This window comes from Arachis hypogaea, chromosome 13 (genome assembly GCF_003086295.3).
Source record: "Arachis hypogaea cultivar Tifrunner chromosome 13, arahy.Tifrunner.gnm2.J5K5, whole genome shotgun sequence".
In the NCBI taxonomy this organism is placed as follows: Eukaryota; Viridiplantae; Streptophyta; class Magnoliopsida; order Fabales; family Fabaceae; genus Arachis; species Arachis hypogaea.
This window is the reverse complement of record NC_092048.1, coordinates 144997879-145014801: the sequence shown is the minus strand read 5'-3', so window position 1 is coordinate 145014801 and position 16923 is coordinate 144997879. Positions and strand designations below refer to the sequence as shown.

The following is a 16923-nucleotide window of genomic DNA, read 5'->3' as shown; positions in this document are numbered from 1 at the left end:
CTAATCTCTATTGCTACTGCATCTCAACTCCTCTCCAAATTTGTTTCATCTTCATCCTCCACCATCCTAGATCCGTCAAGTAGCTACACTTCCGAAGTACTTTGTGTTTATCTTTTCCAAGATTGACGTCTCTCTATGTGGGCCTCTTTTTCTCATTCTCTCCTCTCTGGCACCGCTGTCGTCTCTAACAACATAGACTACGCTTCCTCTATCTCCTTCATCTCTATCTTCATATAGTGATGAGAAATAGTGTTGGTGATTAGAGTGGTCGGCTATCATTGTAGATCTGATGTCGCTATAACTACAAACACGAAGAAGGTTGCTTCTGCCGAACGTCGCCATAATCGTGGACACGAAAAAGGTCGTCCAACACTGCTTTTTGCTTCCGCGTCGGCCTTCGCCATCACTGTCATTTTTTCCATCATTTGCCTCACCTCCGATGCGTCAACAAACCCTCATTCTCCCTCATATTAGATATATTTCTGTCTTTCTTTTAATTTTTTGTTATTTTTTTAATTTGAATTGTTTAAGTGATATTTAAATTGGAGTTGTTAATTTTATATTTATTCGAAATAATATTGAAAAATCAGTAGCGATGATAGTGGTGGTAGAAATTGATGATGATTGTGGTGGTAATAGTGGTAGTGGTGTTGAGTTTATTTTGATTTGGGACTAAAATTTATTTTTGAATTAGGTAGATATATCTTGTGTATTATGAATTATGATTATTATCATCAAATATGTTGTAAAATTTGTGTATATATGTGTTCACGTATTTCTATATATTTGTATCTATATCTTTATTTTTTTTGAGACAATAACCAAACACAGTCTAATTGAATGAAAAAGTCCATATTGTGTATGTGTTTGTTGTTAAGGAATGTGGTTATTTTTTTCATTGAATCCATTTTCTCTTTCACAACATTTTAGACTACATTTATTTACAATGACAAAGCATTAAGATATGAACACAAAGATATAAAATTATATTTGATAGATAAGATATAAATAGAAATATTATATTTTAAGATACAAGATTAATGTATTTTTTGTCTTTTTTAACAAAGATTGAATAGAGACACAACTTATCTTTTTATTATCACTATCAAATTTTTATAATTATATTTTTTTATCATTTTTTATTTTAAATTTTGTGTGAAGAAAAAAATAAAGTAAATTAAACTTCTTATTATTTGTTTTATTTTATATTCAGTATATCACTAAATAAAATATAAAAATACTAATTTTTATGTATCTATTCTTTATATCCTATTTTTTATATCTTATCTTGTCTTGTTTTAAAAAGCAAACACAATTTAAAAAACTGTTTCCCGTATAAAATATTTTATTTTAGTATTAGTGAAGTTTATTCTCAATGAAAATTCATTATTCTAGTAATTTGATCTTACCATATTTTTTTTCAGATATTTAGGAAACATCCAAAAGATATATTTCTCTATCAAATAACATATTTTTTTCATAATGAATAACTGGCAATCATGCAATCATTTAGAATAAAAGAATTTTATGTATTACATAAATTTACGATTTATTCCTCTAGACTATAAACCATTGGGGCCTTTTTCTTCATTATTTTCGATATTATGAACATTGGTTATTGAAAAAATAGTGTAAATTAACTTTCAAATGACAAAAATATGCACAGTTTGAAAGAAAAAAGTTCAGACATGATAAACAAAAAAGATAATGATAAATATTCGAGTAAATCAAACTTGTTCTGTTAAGCCATCCATGTATATAGTTATATAATTAAGTTCATAACAAAATGAGCACCGGATAAATACTCTTTTAGTCTTTATAGTTTAAAGTCGAAATTAAAATTATTCCTAACATATTTTTTTAATTTGAAATAGTCCTTAATATTATCATTTTTTAAAATTATTATTTTATAAAAAATGTATATTTGACAAATTTATCCATGATAAAAATGGGTAATTATCCATTTTTTAAAAAAATTATCCCTAAAAAAATGGGTATAATTATCTTTTTTTATTAAAAAAATTATCTCTAAACTACTTTTTCTTTTTCTATTCTCTCTATTTTTTTCTTTTTTTTTTGTGTGAGAATTTAGTAATTTAATGAGAATAAATACTATTTTAATCACTAAAATTTGATGTCAAAATTAAAATCATTTTTAACCTTTTTATTTTAAAATTGTCCTCCATCTTAAAATTATTCCACTATTCTCCTTCTATTTTTTATTTTCTTTTTTTTATGTGAGGATTTAGTAATTTAACGGAAATAAATATTATTTTAAACACTAAGATTTAGGATTAAACTAAAATTATTTCTAACCTTTTTTTGTTATAAAAACGTCTTCAACGTTGAAATTATTTTTAAAATTATTCTTTTCTAATTTTTGGACCAAATTTATCCCTGATAAAATAAATTAAAAAAATCCTCTCCTCTCATCCTTACACATAATAGAATAGAGATGAAGATTGGAGAAAGGGAATCTCATTCCTTACTGAAATTTTATATCTGACCAAAGAAAGGGAGTCACATCCATATAAAAAGCTTTGAACATCTTTATGCTATTGTGATAAGTGGAATTGTATCAAAATTTTTTCCAAAACAGCATGTCAAGCTAGCGCTTGAAATTTTTAAAACAGAAGCAACGAAGGTACATTTCCAAAGTCTTATTCAAGACTTCACTTTGGCCATCCGTTTGCAGGTGATAGGTTGAGCTCATCGCTAAAGTGGTTCTTTGAGCTTGAAACAATTGCTACCAGAATTTAATAATAAACACTTTATCACGATCAGAGACAACTGGCTTGGAAAAACTATATAGAGTTTAATAATGTACTTGATGAAAGCATCGAAAACTGTCTTGCTAGCAAAATTACGACGCAGAGCAATAAAATAGGTGAATTTGGTGATTCTATCAATCACAATCATGATCTCCGAGTATCCATGAAAAGGAGGTAAGGATCTAATAAAATCCATGCAGATATCATCCCATACTTGGTGGAAAATAGGGAGAGGCTTCAAAAGCCCTGCTGGCTTGGTAGTCTCGGCCTTAGCTTGCTAACATATCAAGCAATTTTAGACATAATTTTGAACGCCCTTATGCATGTTCGCCCAGTAGAATGAGGAGCGGATCTAATCAAGAGTCTTAGCGATACCAGAATGTCCCTCGCCCGGACTATCATGGTGCTCATAAAGGATAAGAGGAATGAAGCTGCTAGTTATAGGGAGCACTACTCTATCCTTCCATAATAGAATATCATTTAGGACAGTATAGTGTGGATCAACCTACCTCTTTTGAAGATATTGCTGCCATAATTCTTGCAATGCGCATCAGCCTCAATTTTCAATTTCAAAATCCCCATCCATTCAGCATTGGGATGAGACTAAGTTGCAAAAAAATAGTGTGAAAATGGCATCAGCGACAACATTTTTCTGCCTCGATTTGTATTGTATCTCATAATCATACCCAAGTAGTTTGTGGAGCCACTTTTGTTGCTCAGGTGTATGTAGGGTTTGATCTACCAAGCAATGCCTTCAAATTCTGTTGAGCAGTATGAATTAGGAATTTTTTCCTAGCAAATAATGTGAAAATTTTGCTACAACTTTCATAATCGCATAGAACTCCCTAGCATAAGCTGATTGTTTCTGCAGCAAAGGAGACAACTTCTTTCCCAAATGGAAGGGTGCAGAAAATATAAAGATGAAATAGAACAGTAAACAGTGGTATATGTCTTAAAATTGTAGTGGAATTGTATCAATAAGTGAAGGAATTGAGTGACAGAACATAAACAAGAGAGGAGAGAGTAAGACAATTAGTAAGAAGTTATAACAATAAAATTATTAAGGCAAATAAAAGGGTAGCAGCCATGAAGTCCCTGTAAGAACCTGCGAGAGGAAGAGAAGAGAGACCTATAATAAAGAAAGAAGGGAAAAGAAAGAGAAAGAGAATTCAGAAAGAAGAGAAGCAAATACCACAATCATCTATTGTCCATGATTCTCCAATTTCCTATTAATAGGGCGTCTTCTGCTATTGTGTCTCACATCCTGAACATTCGCACCATGTTCTGCGTGTCCACTTTCTCTAACTAACTCCACGTGTTCTACTAAAAATTTGATTTTTCTTTTTCTTATTTGCAAACAGAAGATTGAATAAAGAAAGAAGAAGAAAAAAAAAGCACGACGCCAATAACTACGCCTTAGCAAGAATCCACCGGTTCTCTCCCTGTTCTCTTCCCATGTCGCCATGGTCATCGACGAGGTTAGAAGGTGGTGGCAGCAGGTTCTCCAATGAGCAAAGACAGAGATAGAGAGCTCAACAATAACAGTGGACCTCCTCATTGCTTTTGCCGCCATAATCTCCTTCAACTCCCCCTTCCCCTCTCTTTCCCTCCCCTTTTTTCTTGGATATGCTTCTCTCTCCATTCGCATCACTTTCTCTCATATTCTATCGTTGATGGCGGCAACAACGATGACTCTTTGTTGCTTCGCCATTTCTTTTTTCCCCTTCTCTCACTTCCGCCTTCTTCCCCTAATTTTTTTGTTTTTCTTTTCTTTCTCTATTTCCTTCAATGGTTTTAGGAGTTTGGGAGTTAAAAAAATAAAATTTTATAAAAGGTTAAAATAGTCAAAAAATTATATTATTTTAATAAAAGGATAATTTTAAAAATAATTTTAACTTAAAGACAATTTTTTAAAAAAAAGGGTTGGAGATAATTTTGATTTCGACTTTAAATCTTAGAAACTAATACGATACTTATCCTTAATTTAATGTTGTGAATAAATTTGGAGATTTAGAATTAGGATTAAACAAGTATAATCACCTGTGCCATACACGTGAGAAGATTAAAATTATAATTTTAAATTATTTTTTTGAAATTAATTTAAATTATAATAATTTGATTAATAAAAAAGTAACATATTATGCATTGTTTTTTTTTTAATTCGGTGTTGATTGGATTAATTCTAAAATAGTTATTAATCAGTTTTAATAATGTACTTTTTTCAATAAATCACACATGTATACTGAATGTGATCATAAATAATATAGTAATAATAGTTAAATCCACCAACAATATATTAGCTATATTATCACACTATTAAAAAAATTAAATATAAAGACTATTAACACTTATAAATTTATAAAATCGTACTTTCTTTGATTCGTGCGAGGGTTTACTTGTCAAATAAATTTAAAATATAAACAAAAAATATTTATAAGATGGACCTAGCATCACTTGAAAGAATCATAGAAAATAATCAACTTATCTTATCATCCATGAGAACCATTTCTACATAAGTCGTCTTGTTCTTGTCAAATTTGTATGGGACTTTCCATAACCTTATAATTCTTGCCTTTATTTTTCAAACTTTTTCATTACATAATCTACCGTACCATAGGTAACACTGTTGATAGAATCGTAATTAGTAGCCCTTAGGTATGAAAAATAATAAACAGAAGAAAATTTATGTCCGAAGTACGAATTTTTTAAATGATAAATTAAATAATTGTAACAATTCACTATTACTCCTTCTCTATATATATATATACACTAATTATACACGGTAATAATTAGCAAATATCTTCAATGGAGATACTTACTACAGTTAGGTAAAATTTATTTCATTATATTTTATTAACCTTTATGATTAATTCAATAGAGATACTTACTCAATATATATGTTATCTACATTAATTATAAGCCAATATTTTTAGAAAAGAGCTAAAAGAGGAGATATATAAATATATATAATATTATTGCTATATAGGAAGTAGGGCTGTCAAACGGGCTAGTCCGGTCCATTTAGGCCCAACCCATTAAGCCAGTGGGTTAAATGGGCTGGCCCGTTTAAACCCACTTTATTCGCAGGCCAGAATTTTAATTTCTAGCCCGTACTGTTTATGGTCAGTCCAATGGGTTAAACGGGTCAGCCCGTTTATCATTTAATTTTATTTTTTGAAAAATATTTTGACAAAAAATATCACTTTTAGGCCAAAAATCTTTAAAAATAATATTTTTTTAGCTGATAGGTCTGATTTTCAGGTCGAATCGAGAGAAATATCAACTAAAAGTACTTTTTTTTGAAAAAAATGTAAAAAAAAATAAACGGGCCACCCATTTAGCACACAGGCTAGCCCGAAATTTAAACGGGTTTAATTTTAGAGGTAAAGTTCGTCTATTTAAATGGGTAAACGGATTGGTCCGATGAGTTTAGCCAATTTTGACGGTTCTAATAGGAGGCATACATAAATTGATACATTTTTTTTATTATATTATACAACTTAAAATTGTAGTATCATGTTATTATTAATTCTAGATACTTGCTATAATTATATCAAATTTAATTATGACTCTAAATAAATAAAATATATAACATTCAATATTATTTTTTTCTTTTTACATTCAATATTTACTGTAAATATAAAAAGTAAGATAATTAATGAAAAAATATGAACAGAAAATAAAATATATTAATTAAAATTCAATTTGTTATCTAATTAATATTGTGTCCATACGATAAAACTTTATGAAAATGTTATAAATCACAAACTTTTTTTATTCTACATAAAAAAAACACTATACGAAACTTTTAGTCGTACAAAAATAATTATAAGAATTAATTATTGATGTTGATATTAATCACAATTAATTATTGATATCCTATTTTTTTTAAATATATTTTACCTTTTTTAAAATATAATGCATATACCATGTAGACCTTTTATTATTATTATTATTATTATTATTATTATTATTATTATTATTATTATCCACTAATTGATATCAAATTAAATAGGTCACTATTAATATGTGCATCAACTATCTTCTAATAAAATTATTATACTTAAATACAGATTAGAACTATATCAATTGATATAATTAGAATGATTAAAAATATCGATAATTGATACGTAGTTTAATAACGCATTGAATATTGATTATAATTAATTAATTTATATAAATTATAATAAATTGTGAGATTTGAATGGCTAATCAAATTAATTAATTGATATAATTAATTAATTATAATTGATTTGCTTTGACAAATTAAATGAAATAGATTTGGAAACACCTCAAGAGCATGCCACATCAGTTCCATTATTAAATACAAAAATTCTATTTTTATATAATAGAATAGAATAGAATAGAATAGATAGATAATAAAGATATTTTCATAAATTAGTGTAATTATACATTATTCATTAAATATTTATTATAATATTGTAATATAATTATAATAAAAATATTTTTATAAAATAAATTTATTTAGAGAAATATAAATTGGTTATTAATGGCCGGTGCCATTATCATATAATTATCATATTATATTATTATTATCATTATTATTATCAATATAATTAAAATGATCAAAAATATTTTCGATTGATAATTGATAAGTAGTTTAATAATGTATTAAATATTGATTTCATATAACTATAATAAAGATATTTTCTTAAATTAGTATAATTATGTATTATTGCTTAAATGCTAATTATAGTATAATTATAATAAAGATATTTTTATAAAATAAACTTAGAACAGAAAATAGTGTATTAATTTTGGCGGAAAAATATATTCACGAGGAATCGACACCTCACTTTCATTAGTTGGAAGAAAACCCAATTTTAGTATATTATATATATAATTACAAACGGTATGAATTTTTAATGCAGATACTAATTGCTACTAATAGAAAAAAATTATATAAATAGAAATTATTCAATCAATTTCGTATGACAAAACAATGGTTAACAAAAAGTATGGAATCTTTTTTTGACATACGTATTATGCCATACGTATAAATTATACGGGTTATTTTATAACTTCATATATATATGTATAACAAAGCAGTTTAATATTATATTTTATCTATATTAATTATATGTCAAAATTCTGAAAAAAGAGATAAAAGTGGAGATATATAAATATGTATAATATTATTGTTATATATGAAGCAGTTTTATATTACTATAATTATAGAGACTTACTATAATTATATCAAATTTAATTATGACTGTAAATAAATAAAATAGGAAACAATCAATACTAATTTCTTTCTTTTTATAGTCAAAATTTACTGTAAATATTAAAAATAAAATCACTAATGATTAAAAATTTGAGTAGAAAATAAAACTCCATAAGCTAAATTCAATTTGTTAACTAATTAATTTGATGTCCATATAATAATAATAATAATAATAATAATAATAATAATAATAATAATAATAATAATAATATTATTATTATTATTATTATTATTATTATTATTATTATTATTATATATTGACTAAAACTGTGAATACATACTAATAAAATTATTACATACGAATGAGAATTAGAATTTTACCAATTATATAAATTCAAAATTATTATTATTATTATTGAATAATGATGATAATTCATGTGATAATGAATATTACCTATAAAATATCTAAAATTAAATAATATTTAACAGTAATTATGTAACAATTATAATTCAAAAATTACTGTATATGAAGTCACGTGAATGATTATTATAATTGATATAATAATTGCTATAATTGCTACATATTCTCAATTTTATAGGTTGTATCAATTTAACTATATCAATTATATTCAAATTAGTAGTCAATTATTTTTATGAAAATTCTTGCTATAATCAGGTTATACTTATGAGATTATCTTGTATTAATCGTTATAATTAATTTAATAAAGATATTTATTAAGTATATATGTTATCTATATTAATTATATGCCAATATATATTTGTAAGAATGAGTTTAAAAAAGTGATATATAAATATATATAATATTATTGTTATATAAAAGTTAGATTTAAATAATATATTAAATATTAATTTGATATAATTATAATAAAAATATTTTTCTAAAATAATATAATCATACATTATTCATGAGCTAATTATAATGCAATTAAATATATAATAATATTCTATATTATTTATTTACCGTCATGATTTGATTTGATTGTTTTCTAATTTATTTACTTACATAAATGATTAAAATATATAACATAACTATCGTAATTATTATAATTTTATGATATAATTATAATTAACATATTTTATCATAATTTAATATTGATTTGATATAATTATAATGAAATTTTTTTCTAAAATAATATAATCATATATTATTTATGAGACAATTATAATGCAATTAAAGATATTATTATATCATAATGTCTACTTACTATATTAATATAATATCAAAAGATACAAGTTTCATTGTTTTTTATAGATAAAATCGGTTTTTATTGGCAACTAAATTGTGCTTAGGACAACGAAAAACTATATATTTAGGTAGAGTTTTTTTTGTCAAATATAATGAAAATACCAATAAAAAAAATAAAGAATAAAAATAAACTTAAATAATATACTTGACACCACTTTATTTTATTAATTATTAAATTATTTAAAAATAGTACATCCACGAAAAATAATCATAATATATAAATTGAGGCAATAACACTACAAGAATATGGCCGATTAGCTACCACGAAAAGAGTCGTAAAATCATCGCTAATCTGACGCAAAATATAATTTGTGACAAATTAGCTACCGCCTAGCAACTAATGCTTTCCTCGCTAATTACAAGTCGCAGATTAGTGAGGCAAATACAACAGTCGCTATTTCATCGGAAAGTTTTTTTAGCTACCGAATAGATAGTTGAAAATCCATCACTAAAGTAAAAGCTAATTCCATAGAAGAAATAGACTAAACGGTAGTCGCTAATTAGCGACAAACTCTACTACAGCAGACTTGTCGCTAAACGCAAGCTAACTTTGTAGACAAAATAAAAAGCTTAGTTGACGCTAATTAGCAAGGGATTTTTCCGAACCTAACTCGTCGCAAGTTGTCCGCTAATATGATCGCAAATTTGTCGCGTTTTGTAGCAAATCTATAGCTAATCTTTGAAAATCCTTAATCAAATTTGTAGGAATTTTGTCGCTAAACCAAAGCTATTCTAAATGAGAAAGTAGAGTTATGAAGTAGTCACTAACTTGCTAGGAAATAATATGTAATCAATTAGTTGCAATACTATCGCAAAATGTCATCGCAATTTCCTTTTAAACTAATAACAAATCGATAAATATCTCATAAATGTTTCAGTTGCAATAGAGTTTTTAATTTCTCACCATCATCAACAGCGAGTATGTCGCTAATTTTTCTGTAATAATTATTCTAAATAATTTCTTTAAATAATAAAAATTATCTATTAACAAAATATAAATGTAAAGACAGTTGTAACTTATTCAGCCAAGAACCAAGTCTGTAGTAAACCTTGCATAGATTTGTCTCTTATTTTCGGTTAATACTTAATACATCAAATTCTTGTTCATGGAGAAACGTCACATTAAAGTTTTACCCTCAAGATAGAAATGTGAGGAGGAAAAAATCAACTAAAAGGCCAAAGTACAACTACTGCAGGTAATTTTAGTGAAGGTATGCCTCGATTTGCAAGGTAAGGAATGGAGCTACTGGAATTACTTGAACTATAGCCATTTCCCACTGCTTTCAAATGGTCAACATTCATGTTAGAACTTTTCTTGATCTTCTTTTCTTGAATCTGTTCAACTCTCACATGAGGGGAGAAATGTCAGAACTTTTCTTGATCTTCTTTCTTGAATCTGTTCAACTCTCACATGAGGGGAGAAAATAGAAAAGAACAAGTTTATGTCAAAAGCTATTCACTCTAATAACCAAATATCAAAAACAAAAAATAAAAATTCATGGTCAAAAAAAGGCTCATGGTGGAAAAAAGAAACCACATAGACATAAATACCAGATAACAAAATCTATAGAATATTTGAGCTGAGACTCCAATGCCAAATTATAGGAATCTATTCCAAAACAAGGAGCTGGAGCAATAATGATTTATTCAAAGATATCCAAAGCCTAATGTCTAACAAGAGTGTCATTCAACTCTTTGTCAGTTTAGATAAATAACACGGAATTTGTCGCATATCATAGAAAATTTAGTGAATGCATAGAACTGACAGGACCTAGAAAATCCCAACCATCTAAAAGATGCCAACTAAATATTAAATATATAAATAAATTGAAATACTCTCAGAACTAAAACAATCATATTGTTATAAAATTTCATAAGACAAAAATACATAAGTGGAAAATTAAAAGATAACAGCCAAAAAGTAATCACAAAGAGCAGAGCCATTTGTCCTAATTGGCTTTTGAAGCTAATAGTTTAAAACTACATTATGCACATAACTCTGACTAAGCCAATTAGATTTCAACCACAATACAGTTCTACAAAATTTAATCAGAGTGTAGCACATAACATTAACATACCTTAACTGCAAGTTCTCCAATAGACTAGCATGCATTATTTGCTATTGAAATAGCCTCTTTAACCTTAGAAATTTCCTGTATAGATAGCATAGTACATTAGTAAAATAATTGAAAAAATACAACCACTCAGCTGAACCCTAAACTAATACCAGAAATACACATACCAGCTGCTTGGCTTAACTTTCAATCTAAAAAATAATTCATTATAAAATGCAGCAGAAACCAAATCATTAAGTTGATTGTAGTAGAACCTTGTATACAAAAAGAAAAGGTGTAATAATGGTGCTTATTATCAACATAAATAGCACCAGCTAAGATGAATTAAATGTGGCCACAACATTCAAAGCAACTGAAACTTAAACCAATGATTGTAATTACGAAGCTGCTTGGATCATGCTAGTAGGAAAGGGAAGTACTAAACATTGCCAGTTTAATTATTTTGATTTATTACAACCAAATCATGAAAATATTCAGAGCTACATGTGAGAACTGGAAATCAAAGCATACCGTAGAAGTTATAAAATTGACAAAAAACAGAGGACCTATACCGAGACATCGAAATGTGAAATAAATAATTTCAAAGTACATAACATCATAGACAAGATAAGACATTTCCTAACAGATAAAACATAAGAAAAAGTGGGGTGCATACATGTGCTATAGACCGCCATTTGCAACCTTCAGCCACCATGGATGGCGCTGGGCACCCGATAGGGGCTCTACATGACTGTCGGCCTTCTCAAGAGGAACAAGACCATTTGAAAAGAAGCAATAAGAAAGTGCGTAAAGATGGAAATCCAGCTGCTCATACCAACAAAGGAATACTGGATGGTTAATGGTACCCCATTAGAGGGAGGTTTAGAGAATATAAGAACTATTGCTCATATGGTCAAAGAGGGTCTTGTCCAAAATAAAATGGAAGGAGAGGGTCTGAAACAGTATTACTATACATTTTGTACATTTCAAACAGTTAACTCATGATAGGTTAGAATTATTCATTCTAACAGCTTACATTAACTAACTCTATCTTGGAAATTAAGCAATCAAGCAAGTAAAACATGAGTAGCACACTAGTTTCAAAGCACATGATATTCTTTTTCACTCAAAGCACATCATTTTAGAACACAGTTTGAGCAATTTTTGTTTGTTTTTATTTGGCACACAAGGCACACATACACCCATTCTTATTACCCTTATTACAACTTCTAGACCCTGAATAATGTAAACTAGAAGTTTACCTCTCAAAAGGCAGATCTATGACATGACAAGAATGACAAATAAAACATTTAACTGCCACAAAATAGATTAACAATATACTAACCCAAGTTTGTTTATTTTATGTTCGAAAAATAAACTAATAGAGTACAGACCATGTATTAGTTATTAAAACCATATAGACAAAAATTAAGAAGGTTAAATTTTAATCACTACACCCTGTCCTCATTAGTGAACAACAATCATGAACAGAACCCTTAGAACCAGGATAAAAGGCATAAATCTAAAGGTATGATGGGTCAAAGAATATCAAAAAACAATGGTCCATAAATGATCACTAAAGAGACTGTGAACCCCGATAGGGAATATACATTTAATCACATTACTGTACTGTTACCATGCAAGTGTAGCAATGCAACTCTAATCTAGTTATACCAATTCCCTTTTAATCAACTTTATACCAACCGGTGGCTGTTGATTAGAGATATATGGTTCTGAGTGGCCACTGCTCCCTCAACCATTTATGAACAACAAGAATAGTACTCTCTAAAACAAGCTAGACTAACAGCTAAAGGCTACCATCATCATTTGAGAAGCCAAAACAGTGAATGGCATCATCTAAAGCAATTACTGTTCAAACTCAAGGTTCAAGTTTCTAACAAAATTTAGTGGAAAAAACCTAGAAAGGTAAATGATGCATACAAGTCCATAGATAAATAAAGGCAAAATAAGAGAACAAAAAGCACATACAGTTTTTTATTTCATAGGAACATCCCCAATACTGCTCGCTTCCCTACCAAAATCCCGATCTTTGGAGAAATCCCTATTTCAGAAATTCCAATAATCAAGAGTCAGAACAATAATCAAAATTCTTATTAGAACAATAAACACCTAATCAGAACAAAATCAGAACAACAATAAACACCTAATCAAAATTTCCAATATCAAGAGTCAGAACAATAATCAAAATTTTGATTAGAACAACAAACACCTAATCAGAACAATAATCAAAACCCCTAATCAAAGTTCCAATAATCAAAACCCCTAATTAAAAGTTCCAATAATTATTTACCTGAGCTTGAGCAGAGGTCAGAGAAGAGAAGAGAAGAAGAGGACGACCGGGGTAGCACCATCATGACCGAGAGGGGAGAAGCAGTCGTCGTCGTTGAGGGTCAGAGAAGTGTCGTCACACTTCGCAGTCCTCGTCGCTGAGGGTCGTCGTCACTGAGAGGCGAGAAGCAGTGCAGCACGTCGTGACTCTGAGGTTAGTGAGTGGTGACGGAAGCCATGGCGGTGGCTGATGAGAGACATAGAGAGGGCTGAGAGGGCAAGGGTGACGGCCGTTGATGAGAGACCGAGAGAGGGCTGAGAGGGGAAAGGTGGCGACACCGTCAAGTGCGTGTTGAGAGGAGAGTGTTGTGTGGGGTGTGCGTAGCTGCGTGCCCTAGAAGAGGAGGAGTCTTTGTAATGGATCCACTGCGGAGAAAATAGAATTTTCAATTTTTTATTTGAAGTATTGGCGCTGATACGCAAATTTTTATTTGAAATAATAAAAAGTGCGCTTATACATGCGTTTTCAATTTTTGAAATTAAATGTTTTTTTTTAATTAATATACCTTATTTTATTTTTTGAGTTATAATTTTTATTTCTTTTGTTTTTTAATTTTTATTTTAATTTTTTTAAAGAAAATTAACTTTTAAAAAATTCTTTATAAAATAAATAAAAAAATTTAATAAATACAAAAATATTTATATAAATATCAATAATCTTATATTAAAATAAATAAATTAAAATAATTTATATTCTTGAAAATCTATTCCTAATATATTTGTTAGTATTATTTATTAAATTTAATAATAAATGTAAAATATAGTCATTATATATATATATATATATATATATATATATATATATATATATATATATATATATATATATAACCTATTCCTATACACGTATTAAATTACTTGTTGTATCAATGGAGTTTAGTTATTGAAAATTGAGTTAATATTCATTTTGGCCCTGAAATTTGCATATTAATTTGTTAATATTTGAGCTCGTAGCCTAAGTTTCGTATGACTGAGATCTACTAGATCTTCTATAAATTTGACGGACTCTCAATATTCTCACGAAAACGACAATAACAAGTACAATTTGAAAAATTTGGAACTCTGGAGCAGCAATCAAACTTCTAAAAGCTCTAATAGATCTCGATCATATAGAATCTGAGCGAAAAATCAAAATTGTAGCAAGTTAATGTATCAAATTAACACATCGTTAACGAAAATCAACTCAAGAGCTCATGCGAGTTACGATTACAAATTAATTCAAGAGCTAGCTTAGATTAATATTTATTGAATGAATTCCAAAATAATTCTATTTAATTAATAATAAAACTTGTACGATCATATGCAAATAAATCCTCATATATAACAATTTAACTATCTTATTTATTATATATTTTTCTAGTATATTTTGTGAATGAAAATTATCAACTTCCTAAAATATTAAATTTTTAAATTTGTCTTTAAATGATACTAGTTTTAAACTTCAATTCAAATTAACAAAAAACTTCTCATTAAAAATAACAATAAATTTTTGATCCAATTGGAAAAAAAACCATTTTTAAGGAAAAGCTTTTTATTTGTGTTGTTTGTGAAATTTTCGAAAATTGACATCTTATTAGAATATTATAAGTTATTAGTTATTAAAAATTAACTAGCTAATTATTAGTCACGACTTTGGGACTTTAATTATTCTCTCATTTAAAATAGACTTAGATTAGTGACAAAATTGTGACAAATTACATTAGCGTACTTGGCAAATTTGTTTCAAATTTTTCATGAATTTTACATGGATTTATATAGAGGTTAGCGACTAGTAACAACATTAAATAAGGATAGAATAAGGATTAATATTTTCCTTCACAAATTAGTAGCAACATGAAATAAGTAAGGAAAGTCTATCAGTTATTAAGCAGTCGCTAATTCCTCACTAAATAAGCTTTTGATTAGTGACTCAATTGCGACCAGTTACTTCTAACATTTTCTCGGTTAGTTTTGGATTTGTTATAACTCTGCGACGGATTTCCAACGAGATTAGCGAGTAATTTTCTACAAAATAGGTAGGATATAGCTTTTGATTTGCGACGAAATTGCAGTTGCCAAGTCGCTCGCTAAACTAAACTTGCGACAACTTAGCGACAAATATATTTCGCTCGCTAATCAGCAACTTGAAATCAGCGAATGAAGTATGTCAGTTGTTAAATGGTCACAAATTTCTCGCTACTTAGGTCCTAGGTGCTCAATATCCGTATTTCCACTTTAGCGACTAATTAGCAAGGAACACTTCCCTAGCTAAATGATTTATACATTGCGACGAGTTAGCGACGACTATTTTCTGTCGCTATCCTAATTTTGAATTTGACAATATTATGCGACAAATTAGCGAGAAACTAGTTGCTCGCTAAAAATAAAAATGTTGGTAACAAATTAGCTAGGAAATTGTCCATCGCAAAATTTATTTCAAGTCTTTGTGACGGATTAGCTAGTAACATTGTTCCTCACTAATTAGACTTTTTGCACAAAGTTTATTTAGCGATGAACTAGTGTGTGAATTGTTTCTCGCTAAATGTATATCAAACAATTGCGAGAGAATAGTGACAATAATATCCCTCGCTAATTTATTTTTATTCGATTGAACCCTTAAGTGACTGATTTGCTAGAACATTGTCACTCGCTAATTAATTTGTGACAAATTAGCGATAAAATTTTTCTCGCTCTTTTTTTAGCTACAAAAGTCAATTTGCGAGAAACAAACTTACTCGTGAATCTCTCGCTAATCAGTCGCTTTTCTCAAGTTCGGATATTTTGTGACCGCTCATTAATTTTGTCGTTAGTGCGTCGCTAATTTTTCGCAAGTTAGTGACAGATTAGTGACAAAAAATATTTCTCACAAAAATCCGTCGCTAATATGTCAAATTCTTGTAGTGTAATTTAAAATTCTCTAATTATAATTTAATCAAATAATAATATTAAAACCAAAATTACTTAAACAATATTGAATCTATTATAGTCTTTAGTCACGTATAGTATAAAGTCATTCTCGTAACGACAACCAACTGAAATAATATCGTAAGTATCAACATTTAAAATTCGTACAAATTTAAAATTAATAGTACATCAACAGAGTTAAAAACACAACAAAAAAGATGACAAAAGTATTGAGAGTTTGGGACATTTATTTTGCAGCTCACAATAAAAATCTGAGGACACTTGCTGCAGTAAGAGCAATTAAAAAAAAAAAGAAAAACAAAATCTGAATTTGAACCAAATTGACCAATTTAGGATGGTGAATCTAATGAGAAATTATGCAACCGAATAATTATAATAATTTGATAAAAAAGG

General features: G+C 28.1%; 2 long non-coding RNA genes across 4 annotated transcripts; both read right to left on the bottom strand.

Annotated features, from left to right (window-relative positions):
* Window positions 1–2795: 2795 nt before the first annotated feature.
* Window positions 2796–4582, bottom strand: LOC112792654 (uncharacterized). The gene is made up of 3 exons (XR_011870119.1): window positions 3964–4582; window positions 3281–3876; window positions 2796–3166 (listed from the first exon to the last, which is right to left on the bottom strand). It is a non-coding gene; the product is annotated as an uncharacterized lncRNA (long non-coding RNA).
* Window positions 4583–10262: 5680 nt separating this feature from the next.
* LOC112792653 (uncharacterized) lies at window positions 10263–14071 on the bottom strand. Of its 3 annotated transcripts, none has more exons than XR_003197519.3 (5): window positions 13589–14026; window positions 13267–13339; window positions 11954–12125; window positions 11302–11376; window positions 10263–10619 (listed from the first exon to the last, which is right to left on the bottom strand). It is a non-coding gene; the product is annotated as an uncharacterized lncRNA (long non-coding RNA). The 3 variants fall into 3 exon arrangements; XR_003197517.3 differs by having other exon boundaries at window positions 11954–12102; XR_003197518.3 differs by lacking the exon at window positions 11954–12125 and having other exon boundaries at window positions 13589–14071.
* Between the last annotated feature and the right edge of the window lie 2852 nt (window positions 14072–16923).